This window comes from Lissotriton helveticus, chromosome 4_1 (genome assembly GCF_964261635.1).
Source record: "Lissotriton helveticus chromosome 4_1, aLisHel1.1, whole genome shotgun sequence".
Classification (NCBI taxonomy): Eukaryota; Metazoa; Chordata; class Amphibia; order Caudata; family Salamandridae; genus Lissotriton; species Lissotriton helveticus.
In genome coordinates, this window is record NC_136063.1 from 1,143,196,839 (window position 1) to 1,143,220,955 (window position 24,117).

Sequence of the window (24,117 nt, forward strand, 5' to 3'; positions counted from 1 at the left end):
GAGGTAACTCGAGTACTCTGGTGCTCCCATGGGTATTGACTCTAGAACTGCCTAGTTCTAAAGGGGTTTGCTCCAAGTCCTCTTCTAAGTGTCCTTTATCTGTAATTTTCCAACCGCAACTTTCCCCTTAGAAGTTAATGGTGATTTGCGGCTGTGTGTAGACACTGCATACGACCCCTGTGGGTCCCCTATGTCAGTACCTTGGGTGGTTCCTGGTGGCTCCAGCAGTTCTAAAGTCTCTAGGCCTTGTATCTATGTCAGTCTAGGTTTGTAAACCACTTTCTTAGTATATAGTTTGTGACGCCCCTATAGCTAATCATATATTGTGCTAATTTACTGTGTGCTAAATAAGTTTACTTTATCTACTTTTGCCTCTAGCCTCATAAAGAGACTAGAGGGATGTGTTTAGAATAAATACACATATTATATATATATATACCTGGTGTGGTTCTCCTTTCATTTAGTCATTCACAAGATTATAGACTTGTAAAACAAGCTGCTTTACATTCCTTCTAGACTTAGCCTGAAGGCTGTTCTCCACAGCTATCACTAGGATAGCTTTCTATAAAGGTTGTCTTTAAACCTACCATCAATAAGGGTCTTTTGGACTGGTGCAAGGTGCCCACTAGAATAGTGGACAGCATAGGCCAGGCCAACTTCTCACGACTGTAAAACCAAAAAACTGATTCAGTGTTTATATTGCACTGCATTGCTGTAATCTTGGGAATGCCAAGCAAACATAAGTGTTAATAATAAGATTTGCGAAGGGAGAATAGATGTTTTTGCCTCCCCAAATTAGATATATTGCTGTGAAAAGCGAACATAAAACAACAACCTTGCAATGGTGGCCATTTTCATTACCTGGCCTTGCTTCTGATGATGGTCAGTTCATGAGTGCTGTGAAGGGAGATGGTAAACACATCTCGAGTTGGCCAATCAGGAGAGGAAAAATTCTTCCTCGGCTGTTCTCTTACGTCTGAGGTCCTTAATAGAAAGAACCAAGGAGCGCTCGAGCTCAGCAAGAGCTTCAGGCAGCGATCTAGCCTGGGCGCAAACCACTCTCCAAGGAAATACCCTCTGTTATGAAACCTCAATTGCTTATTTTAATTACTGCAGATCATTGTGTGTGTGTGTAACCAAGAGAAAAAACCAATTAAATCCTAGTTGGGGCGGTGGGGCATACAGTAATGCCTTCTGTATTATAGTACTACAAGGTAAAAGGCTGCAACTGAAACTGTACTATACAAAATATAAAATAGACATCCACAAAATTTGTAAACAGAGTAAGTGCCTGTCACGAACGTGATGAATAACCTGTCCGCAGTAGTGCAAGCTGCATGCCATTTTAGATAAATGAAGTAACTATAACATACTCATACGCCATGCACTGCAAATGACCTCACCTACTTCCATGATGTTCTCTGATAACATTAATAGTATCACTGATGACATCTGAAATGGCATCATTCATGACATCACTGCACGGCGAGTCGGCCAGTTAGACTTACTTAATTTAACCATAACAAAGAGAACAAGCATTGGTATAGCCAATAGATCTCGCCTTTGGGACCTTATGAGATAAATTAAAGGCATTATTTTTAAAATAAATAAAACGAATAAACCTTGATTATCCATTAATCTGAAAAAATGCCCTGCATACATAGCTTTATTACTTTGCAGTGTGGTAAATGACATCAACGCGCGTTTATTGTTTATTGCTTTGTGGTTCAAATCATCAACAATGCTTAAGTTGGGACCCTTGGTTAGCAGTCATGACTCAGTGGAGGGGGTCCCTGGATTACAATAATGATTTGGGGTAGCAGGTGGGGGCCCGGCACCAATAATGATTAATTGGTCGTCTCCAGAAGTAAAAAGGGTATTTGTAAGGCTAACAGAATATCTCTTTTCTCACTGCGAGTGTGTGGTTTTGACTTTCTTAATGCTTAGTTGGGTGGTGTTTTGAGTCTAAAAGGTCACTTTCAACTGCACAAAACAAAAAATTGCCCTAGCCACGATGTGAATAACATGCGTTTATACAGAGGATTTTTAAAAAGTCCAAAATGTAATAAAGGGCAAACTAAATAAAAGTCTGGAGATGCCGGGGATTGAACCTGGGGTCTCATACATGCGAAGCATGCGCTCTACCACTGAGCTACATCCCCACTATATCTGACATTGAACTATGATACCCAATTATAGCACGAAAGACACGGGAGCACTCCTTTCAGCGTGTAGAGAAGTGGTAAGGACAGTGGGAATAAGAGGACATTTTACAATCGGGCGGTGGTGTACATGAAGAGAAAAGAAAGGATAAAACTTGCTCCCCTCAAGTCTGCACCGCGACACCCTCACCGCTTCTCCAGAGAAACCAAATAACCAGCATGAAAACTCAGGCTGGCGGCAGATGTCCCCCTTGCAGCCTTGTGAAGGGGAGTCTGATCGAGCCCCCGAGCTTCCTCCCTTGGGTGCTACATTGTGTAAAATGGAGCAGAGAGCCAGCTCTGTGCAGTCATCACGTGAAACTGAAGATCACACTGTGGACCTTATAAAAGGGGCAGCGAGCCAGCCCCATGCATCACATGAAACTGAAGATCACACCGTGCATCTTATAAGAGGGGCAGAAAAACAGCCCCATGCACCACATGAAACTGAACTCAGCAACTCTCTCACATCGATCAGGGTAGTCTAGGCCTGTTTGTTAAGTTACATGTGTGTTTATATGTGGCAGGTGCATTCACAACTTCATGTGCCAGTCCACCTGCCGCTGCATGTGTTGCATTTTTGTTCAATTTACACATGGAGCTATGAGTGGATATTTTGACTGCAGTGCATATATAGGGCAGTACACACTGCATGTGTGGCAAGGATCTGGGCCCCTTGCAGGATTCACACTGTGAGCAGCTGTCGCAGTCCCACACTCTGAGCACCTCACCATAAAGCACATAAACATAAGGGTGTCCAGGTGCCCATTTTATTACTGAAGTAGACGGTTTTGTATAATAACCGATTAGAAATGCGATCGCAGCAGCGCGCCTACAACATCGGGATGTTTGTTAAGTTACATGTGTGTTTACATATGGCAGGTGCATTCACATCTTCATGTGCCAGTCCAACTGCCGCTTTATGTGTTGCATTTTTGTTCAGTTTACACACAGAGCAATGAGTGGATAATTTGATAATAACCGGTAGCGCGCCTACAACATGGGGTTGTTAAAAGTAAAATGCGTAAATATGATATACAAGCTCTGAAAGACAAGCACGGCCGCCAAGCATCTACAGCGTTTACCTTATGGGAGCGAGCAGCGGGGGCGCAATAATTGCTAAGCTGTCGACAATAACTTCTTGTTCCACAGTTTGGACATTTGACAAGAAAACAACTGGACCCTCCTATCGGGAAAACCTGGAATTTTCCTCCGAAAGGCTCTGAACTCTTGCGTGCGTTGGCTTGTAGTGAAACTCCCAGTCGAACCCGGGATTCCCAGGTTTTAAATCCTTGGCACCTTGTCTCGGAGACATTTAAAAATAACAAACCGTTCAGCAGCAGCGGCGGCTCCCTGGGGACTGCTGACCAAGGCCTTGTCTGCAAAGTGTTCCCGGACAGAGATGCCGCAGGTGTGGGAACAAGAAAAGACATGAATTCCGCGACTTCAAGCTAGCACTAGGAGGCTTCAGAGCAGAGGCAAACCCACGCTGTGCTGGCCGCACCTTGATGAGGCTGTCTCCGACTCCTGTAATGTCCATCTCGCGACGGCTATTTGTTGCCCGTGGATCTAAGCACCAAAGTGAAGTAGTGAAGCAGTGATGAGCGGCAGCGGGTACCTAAAAAACACAAGCGCAGCAGTTTGCCGGCAGCAGGGGGAGGCGCGCGCGCGCCTCGCGAGGCAGCAGGAGGGAGGAGGGGGGCCTGCGCGATTCACTTGCGGGAGCGATAATTGCTACCATATGGTGGCGTGCGCTCCCGCAAGTGAATCTCCACATGTGAACGCGTTGCCATTGAAGGCAATGGAATGTGTGCACGTCTTTGGCTAAAATGCCAAATTGATGGTAAAAGGTATTTTTGCCTATGTAGCGCATGCGAGCTGCATAGACGAAACCTAAAATCATGCATAATTGGACCTGGCATTTCCGGGGCTGTATGTTATTCCCCATTCTGGGGAAAATGTCTTGTAACCCCAGCATATAGTTGTGAAGATACTGCCAGAAATCTGAGACTCTGGTGCTGCACCAGAAGGGCTATTTGAATGACTCAGGTAAGATGGTATAATTATTGCATCCAATAAAATCCAACAGCGAGGTGTTCGGTATTTTTTGTATGTGGTAGTTATCACCTATTCTGACTTTTTAGGGAATAACTTGACATAAAATCCGCATGTCCGATGGATACTAGGCCATTTACCCTTGTTAAATTCCAGCAGTCAGCTATGACTTGATGAGGGTGCCAACATTATTGAACCTGGCAATTACCAGGTGCAGTAAGCTTTGCACCACTTGCAATTGCCACCCCCGCACATATAGATAGCTGTTTGTACAAGGATCGAAATGTAACCATCTAAATGTAAACAGGGCTCATGATTTAAATATACATAACAGTGTCAAGCAGTGCGAGGCACAACAATGCCATTTTAAGGTAAACGGGCATCAACTGACAATTATGTCTAAAAATATACTGACAAATATGTCTATTTGATCTATTTGGTGCATGATCAGCAAAGTGCCCTGCTACAGCTTTCAACATTTGTTTTCTCTCTATATGCAGTCGTTATATCCAATGCCACTATGTTATGTGCAGTAATATTCTGTTTTAAAGACCCTAAATACGAATAATGCCAAAAGTAAAATAACCTATCCTTCATAAATCCACAACGGTTGTGAATCTAGCCTAATAGCCCGCCGTAGCGGGCTATACCGGCTATTAAAGGCCCGCTGAATCGTTAAAGGCGAGGGACTTTAACGAAACATCGGGACTTTAATAGCCGGTATAGCCCTGCTACGAAGGGCTATAAGGCTATTAGAACATTCTGCCACTAGAGGGCAGAATGTTCTAACAAATTAAACAAAGGGTTCTCGAAGCTCGAGGGGATATAAATCCCCTCGAACTTCGAGAAGCCTTTGCAGAACATTGGAATGTTGCTCTGCGGACCTTTACCGGCCCGTAGAAGCAGGGAGCACTCCATTGTCTGCAATGGAGCTCCCAACATTCCAATGTTCTAATTAACATTATTTTCCCATGCTACATTATACTCCTGTGGATTTCAATTATAGGAATCGCTGTTTAACGAACATCCTATTCTGTTGCATGGTATCTCTCCCCCAGGGTACTCCTGAGTGAACAAGAAACGCTGCTAAATTAACCGGATAGAGAGGGACTTTCCTACACGTCCCGTATAAAGTGTGCAAGCTGCAGCTACCGTGAAGACTGAAGAGAGCCATGTTGCCTTCTCATTGATCAAATTAATGCTTCCAATAACCCACCTAACCGATACTTTACATCATTTTTTTCTTGATAGGGCAAAATGTTTTGGTACCTTCCCACAGTCTCAACTAACAATGTTGTATAAACCAAGAAAAGGCTATTCCTATTCGGAAATGAAGGTATGCGCGCAGTTGAGACGAGCAGTGGCAAAGCTGTTCGGTCTAGCTTGTTTTTTCAGTCCTGATGAAAATAGTAAAAAATACTTTGTGCAGAGAAAAAATTAATAAAATACATGAATGTTGGCTGCATACAATGCATGTATGTTTTCTGCATACAATGCATGTACGAGATCAATAATTTCACGTGTGATGACTGTGTACTGTAGAAATGCAATATAGTTATATATGCATTCACATGCATGCACACCATAGGTGGCAGAATGAGACACCACAAATGCAATAGCCTGAGGTGAGGGAGTAAGTCTCCTCTGGCCAGGGGCCACGATCAAGCCAGATCTAAGAGTTTAATAGGTTGAAATGTTGATTTTCTTAACCACTTGGATGCTAAGGCATGTTCATGGGGTCTATGTAATTTCCATTGAAACCAATGGAAACTCCATGACGAGCTGGGCTCGTCTTGAGCGTCGAAGGGGTTAAAGAGTTTTAAAATGGATTTTCTCCACTATATACCTGGCTCCAGGAGTGTATATAAGGGTTTCTGTGGTATCATACGGCTGCAATTCGGGACACGCGGTTAACTTCGGCAATCTGACACAGCTAATTCAATCTGGTTGTGATGGGATATGAATTCTGATTTTTTTTACTCCAACACGTAACTTCAAGTCCTCTTGACTCTTTCTTATTTTTGGAGCACCCCTTTACACTCGTTTCTTATATTCATTTCTCCTTTATGACCATCGGAGGTATGTTTAACCTCAGTCATCATTTTTCTAATAAATATATTGCAATAATAAATATTGTTGTGCTGCACTTCATGTTTCTGTTGATGAAATTTACGATTGATATACCTTTGTGAGCTGACATTTTGCGAGCGCCGAATAGGTTCAATGATCATCACCTAGAATTTACTGTTGAGCATGTCACAAAAAGCGGAATTTAGGTACCTTTAGTAATGTCTATTCTAAATGATATTGTGTTTGCTCTGAGTTAACGCTAGTATCCCTTCACTTAACATGGAAGGGTACTGGGCCTAGGGCATGACCGGCCATGTCATGTGTCCAGCACCTAATGTATGGGAAGAGGCAGTGAGCTCAGGATTTGGATGTACATGTAAGTGTGGAAATTGTAAAACAAATTCCACAAGTAATCTTACATTAAAACTTTCTTAGAGAACCTGGAATTTCCACACCTTCCTAAGCTGATGAATCTTTGCCACCGTATTAGAATGGAGTATCACACAATAGTTATCATTATTTTAATTTGATGATCAGCCAATAAAGAGAGCTTTGGTGAAGTTTTCATAAGATTTTTTTCTCTTCAAGAGGTTAGTCAGTATATTTGTTCTTTTTATTCAGATTAGTCAAATACATCTAATTACAGAAATTGTCGAAAATAAGTTTGGTAAGAACAAGCATATAAAATAATAGCATGTTCCATTCAGAATTTAGTCCCTATTGTAAATTAAAGGACCTATCCTATCGAGAACCCATAAAGAGTTCCCTCAGGAAAAGAGCAAGTAACTTCTGGAGCAAAGTCAGGTAACTAAGAGAGGTAGAACTCCCCATAAAGGGTAATTCCGGAGACTCATCTTAGTTCTCCAAACAGCTGTAGTAGCAACTGTAAAGACAGGTATAAGGGAAAGAAACACGGCAGTAACTGTGATTGTCTTAGGAATAGAAAGTCTCCTCATTTAGAGCAAGGATAATCAAAGAAAATCACCGTTAGCAATAGTTTATGGTATTTTGAGCTAGCACAAGATAGTGCTAGGGGGCATGACAGGGTAGGAGTGCATAGATTGCTGTGACTCTCTAGCTAGGAAGATGTACTATATAGAAAAGCCACTAAACATGTTGCAAAATCGGTTGATTATGTCATCGATGCCCGATGGAAAAAGATCTTCCGATGGTCCACCATCTCCGCCCTTGAATAACATCTTAAATGCCCATGTTATTATGAAGTCACTCAGATGTGGCCACCACTTATTACAAAAAGATACATCTTCGAAGGTTCTTGTGACAACCTTTTTGCAAGCCTAGGTTATTAGCTGCTTAGTGTCCCATCATGTAACAATGAGCTGTTCTGTGTAATTAAACATTTAAATCTGATGTGTCTTAGTTAGGTCACAAAAGGTAAGCTGCAGCATGCACCTTCTTTCTTTAATGATCTTGTACATTATGAATATGTGGCAGAGGAAACTATCTAAATACAATGAAATCATGTAATATGAGGAAAGAAAAATAATATTTCAGGAAACAACACATTTCATATAGAGGTCTCGTTCTACAATTCAGTTAGAACACTAATTCATCTTTTGTGAAAGCATTTATATTATAGGGATTGAGAAGAATAAAGCACTAGTGATGTCTAGCAGTGTGAGAATTATAGAAATTAGAGCTTTTTGTAGAAATAAGCAGCATTTTCTCTTTTGCACGTTTAATAAAGGCACATTTTTCTAATGTCTATTTATTACACATTTATATATTGTTAAGTCACATTTCTATATTAATAGGTCGAAATTGTTCGTAATAGTTTTCAACTTACTCATAGACCATTCCCCAAGCCCTGTGCTCGTTGTCAACTGGGCACAACTGTGGGGCATGCTCTCTGGGTGCTGGTAGAAAGGGTACTTGACACATGGCAGAGGCATTGTCCCTGCCTTTTGGCCAGGGCATTTAACCCGTGGCCGATGTCTGCAACACATCACCAGTGCACCTGTCGGCCTTTGGAGAACCCCAGGAAGCTTTAAAAGGACCTTCTGTGCTTGCATCGGAAGGATTCCTTTTTTTTTCATTTTCAGTTCATGCTGCTAGAGAAGTGCTTCCCCAGCTGCCCAAGTTTATATATATATATATATGTCTTTGTTTGGGTAATGGCGATCAGCACAGAGGTTGCACTGACGTAATTGCTGCAGAAGTGAAAGTAAAACAAGCCAATGGGCTCATTTTACTTTAACTGCATTAGTGCTGAAGGACATATTTGAGCCCGAGCACTGATTGATTTAGAGGAGGTTCTGTTGGAAAGGAGAGAATCTCTCCTTTCCAATAGAATCTCTACCCAGTAGCTCCCTGCTTGGAAATCGCTGTAGAAAATGGATCCCCAAGTAGTATTCCACTCTCTAGATACCAGTGATTTGTGGCAGGCAGAGCGGCCCCTTAGGGAAGGGCATATGATATATATATATCTATATATATATACATGTATTAAAAAAAATCTAGGGGTGGGGCTGCCCATCATGGGCATGGCCATGCATCCACCACAAAAAGGATACAACAGTCTTTTTGCCCCCTGCCCCAGGGGACAGATTGGAGGTTGGCCCCAATCTGCCTCCCCTCGGGTTGTTGGTTGAGGGGGCTGAAACCCTACTCAAGCAAAAGCCACAGTCCTTGTCAGGATAAAACACAAAAAGTCACCAAATTAACCTGTGCTTAACCTCTGGTAGCTTGGCACAAAAACAGTCAGGCTTAACTTAGGGGCAATGTGTAAAGTATTTATGCAGCACACAAACAGCAATAAAGTGAAAACACAACACAAGAAAAAAAACCATGCCACTTAACAAAAATACAGTACAATTTAATAAATTATTTGACATCAAAACAACATGAATAGAATCGGTAAAACTGGTGATATGCAATTTCAAAGATTTAAGATCAGTATAGTGGTTAAAAGCACAAAATGTCACTTGTGGCTATCTGGTCATGTGTGATGAGGTGAAATTCACAAGTACAAGCCAACCACAATGGGATGTGGGATGTTAGTCCTCCTGAAAAATGACCTCTAGAGTCTCGAGTGAAAAGTTCAGTTCGGGTTGGAGGAGTCGGCGAAGAACAAGGAGAGTGGCACGGACAGTCGTCGCTGGAGAGAGAAGATTCTGTTAGGCATTGTAGACCTGATCCAGCGCCCTTATAGAAAATATGTCATAGCAACACTACCCAACTCTACAATACTCACCATTAATTATAAATCACTCACAAGGCCCATAAACTAATAATGACATATTTTGAGCAACTGAATCATGTGACCTAATTAATAAATCTTAATCACAAACTATATATACATTTATATACAACTGCGGTATACTGACTTTACCATAGTTTTATAATTCTTCATTTAATTAAGCCACACAGGCGATAAGATCAGCTGATGGTAACCAAGTTCTCTAAATAACAAGGCCAGCTTGTATTTTCAAAAATGTATTTATTAACTATTTAATTAAAGAAGAGTGCATTTTTATTAGAATCTTTTTATTTAAGCAGTATGATTTGAGGAATTGCAAATTAGTCAACCGGTTTTCAAGCAGAATCAAATAGCATTTTTAAAGAAGAATAAACAGTTTTTCCATCACTTAAACCCTATTTCCCTGTCTAAAATTCACTTCACCTAAAATAAATTGTAAAGTCTTTTAGCTCTATTAATTCTTACTTGCTCCAAAGAAGTCCGTCAGCACGACACGCCCATCTGGATTTGGAAAGCGAGAAGCGTCCTCCTTCCAAAGAGGTCAGTTTATATACCTTTCCTAACTAACTAATCTAAGTAAAAGTATACCTTTCTCATTTGAGCAAATTGCTGATTGGCTGTCAAGCGACAGACCACATTGAATCATCACATTTTCGAAGCCCAGTTCCGACTCTTTCTTAGAGTCTATTGTCCCTTATTCTCGTGTGACGTAGCTTCCTTCAGTTTGCAACAATTGAAATAATGATCCGTGACTTCCTTAGCTTGTCAGTCTCTCTGCCGGTTCCTGACCTTGGTCAAGCCGACCAAGGCACGAAAAGTTCACTTATTTAATCAAGTTTGTATTTTCTTCTTTTTTAAACAACACAGCAGAAATTTTCCTCACTGGGCTCTTGCTTTCTCTGAGCAGGATTTTGCTAACTGCATAATAAGACGTACTAGGCCTCAAGCCTCTTTCTTTGCAACTAGTGTATAAAGAAATGCAAAAGAATAATTAATGCAAGAATTAGAAGTCAGTCTGTTACCCACCCACCTTTGCTAATTTATTAACCCATTAATCTATGTTACCTAGCAGAAGCAAACAAAGCAACAAAATAGACTTGTGCAACATTTAAAACGAAAGGCAAAACATGAGCACACAGAAATAGGCACATGCCATTATTTAAACAGCCGCATTTAATTCTGACATCACGATAGACATGATTAATTTATTATTTCTCACATGCAAGCACTTTGCACATAATGCACATGTATGAGCACACATATTAGTTTCCCACGTGTGTTGATCTGCAAGTTTTATTCTAGGTTGGTTAGTATTCTTCACTGCACACATTATTAATATTATTATTGATTATGGAAGTTTAACTTTGCGAGCTGAAATAAATATATTTCTAAATCTCGCTCTATCAACTCCCTCATCTGGTGATTTTAAAATCACCAAACCACACCCAAAATTTAACAAAATTTTATCCCATAAATGAACATGTTTGGTTTTCACTGTGTTAGTATTTCTAAAGATTTGTCTCATCAGTTTGTGTGCAATTCTCATATTGAGTTCTACGAAACTCTTCCAGTTCTATCTCTTTCTCTTGTTCCTTTCTGATCTTGTAAATTCTCTTCTTTTCCCTCAGGTATTTCTTTCTCTTGTGTAACATGCAACTGATCTTCAACAACAGTATCACAAAAATCTATAACTAATAAAGGTGCCAGTATTTTGCCAAGAATTGAACCACCAATTTCTTGAAACCAGGTTTTGATTGCTTGAAATCATTTGGACAGACGTTCTGAAAAGTCATCCTCTTCTAAGGGAACAATATCTGAATGCATCTCAGTGATATTTTTAATATACATCTCAATACCCTGACACTCATTTGGGATATAAGTACAGCCGTGCTGGACATGTAAAATGCCACAGACTCCACCTTCTTTTGCTAGCAAAATGTCTAACGCAAGACCATTCTGCATTACCATAGTCCGAATTGCAATAAGCTCTGTATCTACCAATTGGAAACCTCCAGCTGTGTCAGTTGACAATCTGTCAACAATTGTGGACAATTTTCTGATTCTTCCAGCATTCAGGGTTATACCCACTAAAGGTATCACTGCTTCAAAAATGTCTCCCAAAATTTCTGAGAAACTTTCTCTTTTGTATCTGTTCAAATGTCTGCTGATTTCAAATGAACCTTATGCATTTCTGTCAACATGGAATATTTTTGGAAAAACTAATCCTACAAAACATGTCCCATACCAGTGGTCGGGAAGGTTATAGTAAGCTTTATCTCCACAAACAAAATAAATCCCAGGAAAAATTGGGTCTTTACCACCTTTGAATTCCCAACCCCCCAGGATTTGATAAGTGTCCTCACAATGACTTGCACCCACAAAATAGTTATCAAATAAAGTATTATCTCTCCTAATGCAAAATTTACCACAAATTGGTTTATCTATGTGAATAGCAGCATTTTCAAAAGATTTGCCATTTAGTTTTTCATCTTCTTTCTGCCAGAACTTGGATTTGGTCTGTTTAAGCATTTCATTTCTTTTATAAATCGCTCTTCTCTCCTCAACTAAATTCAGGAAAGACTTTTCCTCATTTCTCAATTTACATGTCAAATTATTTCTAAAAGCATACTCATAGGTAAATTCATTTGTCACAATAAAGAATTCCCTCATCTGTTTGGCTTGCTTGTGTTTATTCAAGCTTTTCTCAATTTTTAGGTTTACGAAAATCTCATCATAGTTAGAATAGTAATATTCTAAACGACCAGTTTAATAAAAACTGACCAGCTATCACACTGCAGGTTATGCCATAAGTAAGAGGAAGCATATTATAGGTAACTCCCTCTGAAACAGAGGCAGGCAATTTCAAACAAATGTAACAGTCTTTCACCTCCATGACCTTTACATATTCAGCCAGGAGTCTTGAAAAAGTATTGCTAGAAAAATCACCAACAGATCTATCCTGATGAATCTCAGGATTATGATCAATAACTCTGTTAGTATTGCATGTTGCACTATGTTTGTCTTGTTTAACAGAAGCTTTGCTTGTCATGTTGACTTTGTACGACTCCTTATTAATCTCAAAAGGGAAAATAACAGCTAAAACTAACCAAAGCAAAATGATTAGGACTACACAAATCAAAGACATCTTACAGCATCTCTTGAAGATGGAACATCTTGAACTATTATTTACAAAAACGTAAGGCATTTTGTTTACTAAGTTTACAAAGAAAATAAAAACAAAAATTTAAAAATATCTAAATTTTAAAAATGTCTAAAATTTCTAAAATTCTAAACCCCCTTTTTAAATTCTTTTTTTTAAATGTTTTTTTATTATAGACCCTCAAACCTCTAACAGTTTTTCTTAGACCTTGCGTAACAATTGTTTTCCAACTAACACAATTTCTTCGACCTTGTGTCACCTAACACAATTTCTTCAGCCTCATGCCAAAAACTAAAAACCCTAAATTTAAACAGTAAAATGCTTCAGTCGTTGTCACTATTGTCATCTATTTCTTCCTGGCTGCTACTGTTTATCTCCACTACAGGTGGTATTATAATATAAGTCCATTCAGGTGACTTATATTTCTCATTTGGTTTCAAATTCCTTTTTGTTCTTCTATTAATGACCTCTATTTTCTTTCCTTGTTCAATTTTCTTTTCAGGATCTTTTTGACTTGAAATCTCGTTGATCTGTTCCTTTGATCTGTGTACCAATTTGAATTTCAGGCCTTCATTTTCTTCTGGCCAATTATCACCTTTTCTTGGTAATTTCTTCTTTGGCTAAGTCACATTACACTCTGTTCTCCAAGCTCTTTTTCTAAATTTTCTTATTTGAGAATCTTCATCACTCTCATCAGTTTCACTGTCAGAAATTTGAATTCTAGATTCAGGTACTTCTTTACTCTGCAGCTTCACTCCGTTAGGAACTTCATCCTTATAACTGGTACTTGGTAATTCGTCTTCTTCTTCTTCACTTACCTTCAACTTCCCAGATTCAGAATTCCTGTTCCTGCTTTCAGAGCTTCTTTTCTGCTTTTCAATACTCTCCTGATCTTGATTCACAACTTGATTAGACTCTTCTGCTTCTTTTTCTAGCAGATCTTCATCATTTTCAGAGTCTAATGTTACAATTTCCAAATCTTTTTCATTCAAGACTTGTTTTCCATTCAAACTCTCCAGATGTCGACCTTCCTGTCGATCTTCAGGATCTGGATTTCTTTCAGGTTCTTCTTCAGAATCTGAATCAGCAGTGGTGTCACTCTCTTCATCAGAATTTTCCGGTGTAGGTACACGAATAGTATGACTTGCATGTATCCACCGCTTTAGACCTTTACACTTCACTGCATTTGTTGTGACAAGAATAACCTGTCTTGCTTTCTGCCACCTGGGTACTAGACAGTTTCTTCTTCGATGACCTTTTGTCCTGACCCAGTCACCTGGTAACAGATCATGTGCTTGCTCTTTTTCTCTTGTTTGGACTTCAGTTCCCACCTGATTAGACACAGAAGTCACGACATCAGACAATTTCCTGCAATACTCCAAAATGATGCTATCATTAATAGTCATCAATTTTCCCACAGGAATAAAAGCCTGTCTACTGACTCTGCCCATGACAATGTCATGTGGACTTAAACCTGTCTTTTTATCAGGTGTACTTCTCAGAGTCATCAAAATATGTGGAAGGGCATCTGTCCACTTCATACCTGTAGCTAGACACATTTTTCCAATTCTGTTCTTTATAGTACCATTTACTTGCTCCACAACACCTGAAGCTTCTGGTCTATATGCACAATGGAGCTTTTGTTCTATGTTCAAAGCTTCACAAATCAATTTTAACAATCTGTTTTCAAAATGCCTTCTGCAATCACTTTCCACAGTCACCGGGAAACCGTACCTTGGTATAATCTCCCTTAAAAGCAATTTTGCAACAGTGATTGAATCATTGTGACGTGTAGGAAATGCTTCAACCCATCTTGAAAACAGACAGATTATTACAAGAACATATCGCAGTTTATTATGAGGTGGCATTTCAATGAAATCCATTTGTAGCCTGGTAAAAGGACCACCCTCCCTTCCTATGGTTCCCATGCTCTCAACTGTTTTTCTATTGGGGTTCATTTGTTGGCAAACCAAACACCGTTGACAGAGAGACTCTGCTATAATTCTGAACTTTGGATTGAACCAGGTCTCTCTGAAAAGTCTGATCATAGAATCTCTTCCAATATGTGCCTGACCATGATACATCCTAGCCATGTCAGCAATCATACTATTCGGTAAAACTGTTCTGCCATCTTTGTAGGTCCAAACTCCGTCCTCATCTCGCTGCCTACATTCTGCTTTCAACCATGTATTTTTCTTCTCCTCACTTGCTTCATCCTGTAAATCTTTAACTCCCTGCCATTTTCAACTACTGATGTTAACATGAGTGAATTTAAAACATGTTCATCATTCTTTTCCCGATTGATTGCAAAATTGTTTCTCGCACAATATTTTGCCATTTTGTCTGCGTAGGCATTTCCTTTTGTAATGAAATCCTCACATTTCTTGTGTGCTGAACATTTTACGACAGCAATCTTTTCTGGTAATTGAATGCCATCAATTAATCTTTTAATCAAATTTGCATTTCTGATGGGAGTACCTGCAGAGGTTAAATAACCTCTTTGTGACCAAAGCTGTCCATAATCATGCACAACTCCGGATCCATACTGGCTGTCAGTTATTATGGTGATTTTCAAATTTATTGCATTTTCACAAGCACGAATCAAAGCAATCAATTCCGCTACTTGAGCTGAACGAACTCCTTCGAGACATGATGCTTCAATCACCGTAGCAACTGTACAGACAGAATATGCTGCTCTCAGAAAACCCTCTTCTGTTCTTAGACAAGAGCCATCAACAAAGTAAACAAAGTCAGATATAGGCAAAGGAACATCTTTAATGTCCTGCCTAGGCTTTGTACAGTATTCCAAAACATCTAAGCATTCATGGTCGATGTCATTTTCATTTCTGATTTCAGTTTCTGTACCATCAGGCAATAGTGTAAAAAGGGTTCAAATTAACACACCTTGCTATTGAAACATTATCTGATCCCAGAATAATCTTTTCATATTTGGTAAGCCTGTTACTTGTTAGATGCTGCGTTTTATTTCTGGTAAGCAGAATTTCAACTGAATGAGGTACATAGACTTTTACCGGAAATCCCATGATGATTCCTTCACTTTGCTCAAGACTCACACTAGTTGCAGCTACTTCTTTTAAGCAACCTGGTAATGCTTTTGCAACAGGATCAAGTACTGCTGAGAAGTATGCAATCGGCTTTCTCAATTTTCCATGTCTCTGAATTAACACAGACAATGCACATCCTTCTCTTTCACTGCAATACAGCTCAAAATTCTTGTCGTAATCTGGCATGCCTAAAGCTGGTGCTTCACACAAGCTTCTTTTTAGCTTCTCAAAAGCTTCTATTTCAATTTCTGTGAGAACAATCGGATCTTTAATATCTGATTTTGTCAGTCTCTGCAGTGGTTTCGCAATTACCGAAAATCCACTAATCCATTGACGACAATAGCCAACCATCCCTAAAAACATTCTGACCTGTCTCTGTGTTTTTGGAGGTTGCGTTCCCTTAATCATTTTGATTCTCTCAATTGTTACTTGTCTGACTCCTTTTGCAATTCTGTGACCAAGGTATTTTACCTCTTGTTTACAAAACTGTAATTTTGCAGGTGACACTTTATGTCCCTCATCTGCCAAGTGATTCAAAAGAGTGATCGTATCTTTGACACAATTATCTCGTGTTTTTGCTGCAACCAGTAAATCATGAATATATTGAACCAATGTCGATTTTCCTGGCAAATTTAAATTCTCCAAAGATTTCTTTAACAACTGATTAAAGATAGAAGGACTCTCTGTATACCCTTGAGGAATACGACACCATGCTAATGTGCGACCTTGGAATCTGAACGCAAAGATTTGCTGGCTGTCTGGATGCAATGGAACAGTAAAGAACGCATTGCAAAGGTCAATGACAGTGTACCATTCTGCATCATGCAGAATTTGGTAAAGAATTATTGCTGGGGTTGGAACAACTGGACAACATGGAACAACTATCTGGTTAACCCTTCTCAGATCTTGAACTATTCTGTACGTTCCGTTTGGCTTTTTGATCCCCATAATCGGTGAATTACAAGGACTGCTTTCAATTTCTTTTAGAACACCTTGCTTTATAAATTTTTCAATTACAGGAATTACACCTTCAATTGTTTCAGTTTTCATTTTATATTGAGGAATGTTTGGGTATTCAATTCCTTGTTTCACTGTAATTTTCACAGGATCAACATATCTCATCAAGCCCATCTCATTCCCTGTCAAATCCCAAATTTCAGTTTTGACTGTCTTTTTCAATTCTTCTGGAAGATTATCTTTGTCAAAAACAGGGAACAATTTACTTTCCTCTGCTTCGACCATCAACATTGTTAATTTGTAAAGCCCATCTTCCTCAAAAGTCTGTAGCTCAATACCCTCCGGTGAGCAATATATTTTGCAGTTCATCTTGCATAGGATGTCTCTTCCTAGCAAGTTTACAGGACTGCTATGGCAAACTACAAATCTGTGTTTGTCTTTGAATTTGCCAATTTCTACTTTCACAGGCTCTGTCAAATCTGTTTTAATTTGCTGATTAGCTACGCCAACTACTTGGATGGTGTCACCAGAGAGAGGCAGGTTTTCTATTTCCACTGATCTAACAGTAGAACGGGTAGCACCAGTGTCCACAAGAAAAGTGATTTCTACATCATTCACTTTACCATTTACAAATGGACCAGACTGGTCAACCTCAAGAGTGGCTCCAAGTACACACTCTTCCTCCTCTCTCAGGCACCGTCATAAGTAATTCTCTGAATCACTTCCTCCATTTTCTGTCATCAAAAACTGTCCAGAAACATTTGGCACATTCACTCTTTTTGGTCTGATTACCTGATCACCTCCGCTGAATCCTGTTTCAGAATTATATCTTTGACCACCTCCACAGTTAGGGAGAGGAGGCTGTGGAATTTGACTCTGCTGATTTGCTAACTGTTTCTGTAACTGTTGCTGCAGATTCAACTCATTTAGTTCTCGCTGTAGATGTTGCTGCAGATTCAACTCATTCTGCATCTGTGGATTTAATGATGCATTTTTCAAATTTCTGGGTGGATTTTTACACTCACGCTTCCAGTGTCCAATTCCGCCACAATTAAAACAAGGCAATTTCTGTTTCAGCTCTTCAATATTAACATTGAATTTTGGCTTATTATAATTCCCTTTAAATTTTCCTTGACCCTGATTCTGATTAAAATTTAAATTTTTATTCTCCAAATTAGCAATCTGCAGTTCAGCTACCTTCACCTGTGCCCACATTGCCTTTTCCTTTAATTTCTTCTGTCTGGCTTCAATTTCATCACTGCAATATTTTGCTTTTCTCAATATGTGGTCAACTGAGTTAGATTGCCAACCAACAATATTATTTCTAATCATCTCACCAATTTCAGGTCTAAGACCATAAACGAATCTGTAAATAAAGTGGCTCATGTCCTTTTCATTTAATTTTTCATAGCCACTGTACTGTTTGAAAACCAACAGTAATCTTTCATAAAATGAATGAACAGATTCCTTTGGCTCCTGATTTGTTCTGTCAATTTTAACCCAATCAACTTCTTATGGAGGAATCTTTTCTTTCAACCAGTAAATTGCTTTGTCATATAATCCCATGACTTCTGATGATGGAGCACCTGTCGCTGCATCTCGAGTTGGTTCTACTTTTGGCCAACTTACAGCAATTTTACATTCTGTCCAAAGATCGGATGGGACAACAATGTCAAAGAATCCATCAAGATCAATCCACAGAACTTTTGACACTTTAATGAACCTTTCCACCTGTCGATACCATTCTACTGGCTTTTCTCTCAGCCGTGGAAAATCATTTGTGAACAACAAAATGTCTTGTCTAGACCAGGGAACATGAACATAACCACCACCTGCTATTTCTCTCATTGGGTACTGATTAGCCATCCTTTCTCTTTTTTCCCTCCTCCTTTCTTTTGGTCCACTTCACTCTCCATTTGCTCAAATCACCCAATTTGTTTATGTACACAATCAAATCTTTTATATGCATATTTCTTCCCATTGCATTGAAATTATCAATGTCTTTTTCAGTGAAATCCAATCTGTAATGTTTTCCCAAATTCTTTTGTCTACTTAAATCAATCTCTGATTCTGCAGCCAAATCTTCTAATTGATCATATTTGTTTTTCGTTTTCCACTGTCCACTCTTACAAATGAACAACAATTCATCATCTTGATAATGCTTCAAACTGTCAGGACCAATTGTGCCAATTATTAATTCCTCAAAATCTGCTTTTAATCTCGCGACATCAAGTTTTGAGGATGAATCTGATTTTTCAACACTCTTTTCTGGAGATTCAATATCTGACTCTGCACCCATTGGTGTTCTGCATGATGAACCTGGATTAAAAGTTAAATCAGGCATCATTGTTTTCTCTCGATGAATTTCAGTTAATTCTGAATAAAAATTTTCAGCCACTTTCTGAATTTCTGCATTCAATGGAATTGTTAAACCTGAATGTTTAATTTCTCCTTGATCAAAAACAGGCTGAACAGGACCAATAGTTACTGGAACTGTTACTGCTTCCATGCTTTTAGTCATCTGTCGAATTAATTCTTCTTTTGATATATTCTGTAGTATTTTGAGTTTCCATATCTCTGCCAGCACCCAATAAACTTCTGGAAGGAGTCTCATTTTTAGAAACTGGAGTTTCAGATAAATTTCGACTTTCACCAAATACATCAGAATTATTTCTCGTCTCGAACCTTTCAGGAGTTTTAAAAGATTCCGAATTATTCGGGTATAATCTAGGTGATTCTTCATTTAATGGAGGTGCTCTTGGTGTGGTTCCTGTAGAAACCATCGGAGTAGACCATGAACAAGCTGGTTTTAAAGGAGTCTGTTTTTATTTGTCATGTAAATTTCTTCTAAAACCGGATCTTCTAAATCACTTTCTTCAATATTATTTTTCTTTTGGGTATTCTTTTGACCTGGTATTTCAGTAATCATTTCTCTCACTGGGTAAAGACCATCACACATGTCTGCCTGTCTCCATCGACGCATTCTATCCTCATGAGTTTCTCTTTTAAAATTTTATGATTTTGGAGGTCTTTTTATACCACTGCTTTCTCGTTGTAATTCAAACATCTCATCCTCCCATTCAACTAAAGCCTCAAATTGAGTAGGTCTTGGTCTCGGCACAAGAGCCATCATCTTTTCTCTCAAGTTTTTCAAAATTCTCATATTAAATGAGCCATCTTCCGGCCAAGCTAAAACACCGTCATTTTTGGTATAATCCATCCATACATCAAACCAAAGGCAAGTATGATAACCATATTCACCTTCCATATAGGCTGCTGGTGTTTTGTATTTATGAAGTAACTTTCCACCTCGAGTCATAATTTTCTTATCGGGTGAAAGTACATTTTTCAATTTCTGAAGCAATGTAAGCTTCTTTTTTGTTATAATAACTCATGTTTTAATCAAATTCGTTTAATTTGGAACGATCGTAAATATTTCCTGGTTGTTCCGCTAAACTAACCAATCGGTGCGCGAAACACACCAACAAGCCAATCAGGTTAAGCTACGTCACCAACTTGCTCAACCAATAAAATTGTTTGCTTTTTGAAGAACCAATTAGCTAACAGCTCGTCAAAATCACGTGAGCCAATCAGTGCGCTAGATGTGACGTATGTTAGCCAATCACAGCGCGGACCTGTGACGTACACAGCCGCTGCAGTTTCTCGCGTCTCACTCTTAGTGCTCACCCCTCCTTCACAAAAACTTTTCACAGCGTCATTTTAAGAAAATATTTCAATGAATTTCATTAATGACAACAGAAAAGCAAACCATTTGTCTGTTTCCCTAAATAAAGTGACAGTTTTTACAATCATACAAGTATTCTTTTTGCGTGGAATAGACAACGCTATTCTCACAGAATATTCAATCGTTGATAAAGTATGACTACTCTATCCTTCAATCAGGTAATAATGAACTCGTTTCCCTCTGAATGCACATAAAGTAGCAATTCGAAGTTTGACTCGAACAGAATTACGAAATCATTCACGCACTTTCAAACGGAAAGTTTCCCTAATCACACATACATGAAATCTTGGCAGGACTTAACCAGCCATAGAAATCCCCATTTGCCAGTAAGAATAGACTACGCTAGCTTACCTTTCACTCAAGTTTAGATAAATTCTACTACTCTTTTCACAGTGAGTTTTAAAACAGGCTCTTAGTCCCTATACTCGAAAGCTACAATTTCATAGACAATCCTCACTATACATTTTACCTAGCACAGCTAAAATCCCTAAACTTGTGTTGTACGCCCACAACACTAGTGATAATAATACCACTATTTTGAAACAGAACAAATACACTGTGTAACTTCACTTTTTGTTACACCACTCAAATGCCGCGGCAAGCTAGGAATTTTTACACTGCTGGAAAAAACCTTTCGACTACATATAACAAGTGAACAAACTCAACATATGTTAAACATCGATCCTATGTATTTATCACATAGCATAACGGTTACCATAGCAACCATCCTCTGCTACCAGGGAAATTGATCCAGCGCCCTTATAGAAAATATGTCATAGCAACACTACCCAACTCTACAATACTCACCATTAATTATAAATCACTCACAAGGCCCATAAACTAATAATGACATATTTTGAGCAACTGAATCATGTGACCTAATTAATAAATCTTATTCACAAACTATATATACATTTATATACATCTGCGGTATACTGACTTTACCATAGTTTTATAATTCTTCATTTAATTAAGCCACACAGGCGATAAGATCAGCTGATGGTAACCAAGTTCTCTAAATAACAAGGCCAGCTTGTATTTTCAAAAACTTATTTATTAACTATTTATTCACAGAAAGTGCATTTTTATTAGAATCTTTTTATTTAAGCAGCATGATTTGAGGAATTGCAAATTAGTCAACCGGTTTTCAAGCAGAATCAAATAGCTTTTTTAAAGAAGAATAAACAGTTTTTCCATCACTTAAACCCTATTTCCCTGTCTAAAACTCACTTCACCTAAAATAAATTGTAAAATCTTTTAGCTCTATTAATTCTTACGTGCTCCAAAGAAGTCCGTCAGCACGACACGCCCATCTGGATTTGGAAAGCGAGAAGCACCCTCCTTCCAAAGAGGTCAGTGTATATACCTTTCCTAACTAACTAATCTAAGTAAAAGTATACTTTTCTCATTTGAGCAAAACGCTGATTGGCTGTCAAGCGACACACCACATTGAATCATCACATTTTTGAAGCCCAGTTCCGACTCTTTCTTAGAGTCTATTGTCCCTTATTCTCGTGTGACGTAGCTTCCTTCAGTTTGCAACAATTGAAATAATGATCCGTGACTTCCTTAGCTTGTCAGTCTCTCTGCCGGTTCCTGACCTTGGTCAAGCCACCAAGGCACGAAAAGTTCACTTATTCAATCAAGTTTGTATTTTCTTCTTTTTTAAACAACACAGCAGAAATTTTCCACACTGGGCTCTAGCTTTCTCTGAGCAGGATTTTGCCAACTGCATAATAAGAAGTACTAGGCCTCAAGCCTCTTTCTTTGCAACTAGTGTATAAACAAACACAAAAGAATAATTAATGCAAGAATTAGAAGTCATTCTGTTACCCACCCACCTTTGCTAATTTATTAAACCATTAATCTCTGTTACCTAGCAGAAGCAAACAAAGCAACAAAACAGACTTGTGCAACGTTTAAAAAGAAAGACAAAACATGAGCACACAGAAATAGGCACATGCCATTATTTAAACAGCCGCATTTAATTCTGACATCACGATAGACATGATTAATTTATTATTTCTCACATGCAAGCACTTTGCACATAATGCACATGAATGAGAACACATATTAGTTTCCCACGTGTGTTGATCTGCAAGTTTTATTCTAGGTTGGTTAGTATTCTTCACTGCACACATTATTAATATTATTATTGATTATGGAAGTTTAACTTTGCAAGGTGAAATAAATATATTTCTAAATCTCGCTCCATCAGACCGTTGTTGCAGGAGCTTCGCTTAGGCAGTCACTGTGGTTGTCGATTCAGTAGCATGAAGTTCACATCTGGAATTTCCGGTTGTGACTGGCAGTCACTGTAGCACAAAGAAATCTTGACACAAACTGGCCCATGTATGGTTGTGAAGACCCCAAACTTAAGCATTCCTCATGTTCTTTTAGGAGGAGCTCAACTGATGCCACACCAAGGCTCCAGTGGCTTAGGGCACCTCTTTGGGATCAGTAATTCCCTCCAGTAGAGTGTAGCAGGGCTCAGGCAGGTCCAGTTGCTGGTCAAGGCATATCTAGTGCAGGAGGTCAGCTGGGCAGTTGCAAGGAGACCCCTGGAGCTTGTTGTGTCCCTGCAGCTCAGAACAGAAGGTCTGTCAGCTGACCCTTTGAGTTACTTCTGCTGGGATGAAGGGTGCAGGTCTAGACTTCATTCTCAGACAGCAAGGCAGGCCTCAGTCAGCACGGAAGTCCTTCTTGAGTAGTTTCCGCAGGCCCAGCAATGTGCTGAAGAGTGGGTCTGAGGGTACAATTTTATACCTGGAGGGCCCTTTGAGCTGGGGCAAACTTCTGGAGCTTTTCCCTTGCAGAAGTGTCTGGAATTTCCTGCCAAGCTGCCCTAGTCACAATTTGTCTCAGGGCACAATAGGCTAGTATGAAGACCTTTGTGTGTGAGCTGGGCCAGTGCCCTTGAATTGCAAGTGTGGTAGGTGACTGCTCTGCCACCCCCATCAAGCAAGGAAGGTCCATACAGAGCCTCCATTGTATTACTGTCTGGGGGAATACACAAAGGCCAGCAGCCAACTACACCTATTCATGTGACCCAGGAACAGGCGGAAGGCATCAAATGGTTAGGAGAAGAAAATGCCACCTTTCTAAAAGTTTCAGAATTGTGACTTGAAATCTGACCTTATCATTAAAAAGGGTTTTAAACTACAATCCTCCGACTCAAAACATGATATTACTACCTGCTCCCACCGAAAAGGTGACCTATGGGAGAGGTAGGCCTTGCAGTAGTGAAAAATGAATAAAAGTAAATTTTTCATGTTTGTACTTTTTATATGCAATGTATTCTGTCCTATGCGCTGTTTAGGGCCAACCTTGTGGGTGACGCATAGGTATTAAAACAGAAGGTTTAGGCCAGGCAAAAGTTTTTTTTACCAGGTCAAAATGGCAGGTGTGAGGCAGTTTAAATTGGCTTCTTAAATGATTGGCACAATGAGTGCTGCAGGCCCACTAGTAGCATATAATGCATACGTAGTACCACTTTACTAGGGACTTACACGTAAATTAAATGGGCCAATTGGGTATAAGCCAATTTCACCATGTTTGAAGGAGATTACAAGCACGTTAGCACTGGTTAGCAAAAAAGAATTCAGGAAAAAACAGGAATAGTGAGGAGAAAAAAAGTTTGGAGA

At 39.2% G+C, this 24,117-nt stretch overlaps 1 protein-coding gene and 1 non-coding gene across 2 annotated transcripts in view; one reads left to right on the top strand and one right to left on the bottom strand.

Annotated features, from left to right (window-relative positions):
* Positions 1 to 24,117, top strand: part of LOC144829032 (molybdenum cofactor sulfurase-like) — a 1,966,499-nt gene that overhangs the window by 865,840 nt on the left and 1,076,542 nt on the right. The window lies entirely within an intron of this gene.
* Positions 2,091 to 2,162, bottom strand: TRNAA-CGC (transfer RNA alanine (anticodon CGC)). Its single transcript has one exon. It is a non-coding gene; the product is annotated as a tRNA-Ala (tRNA).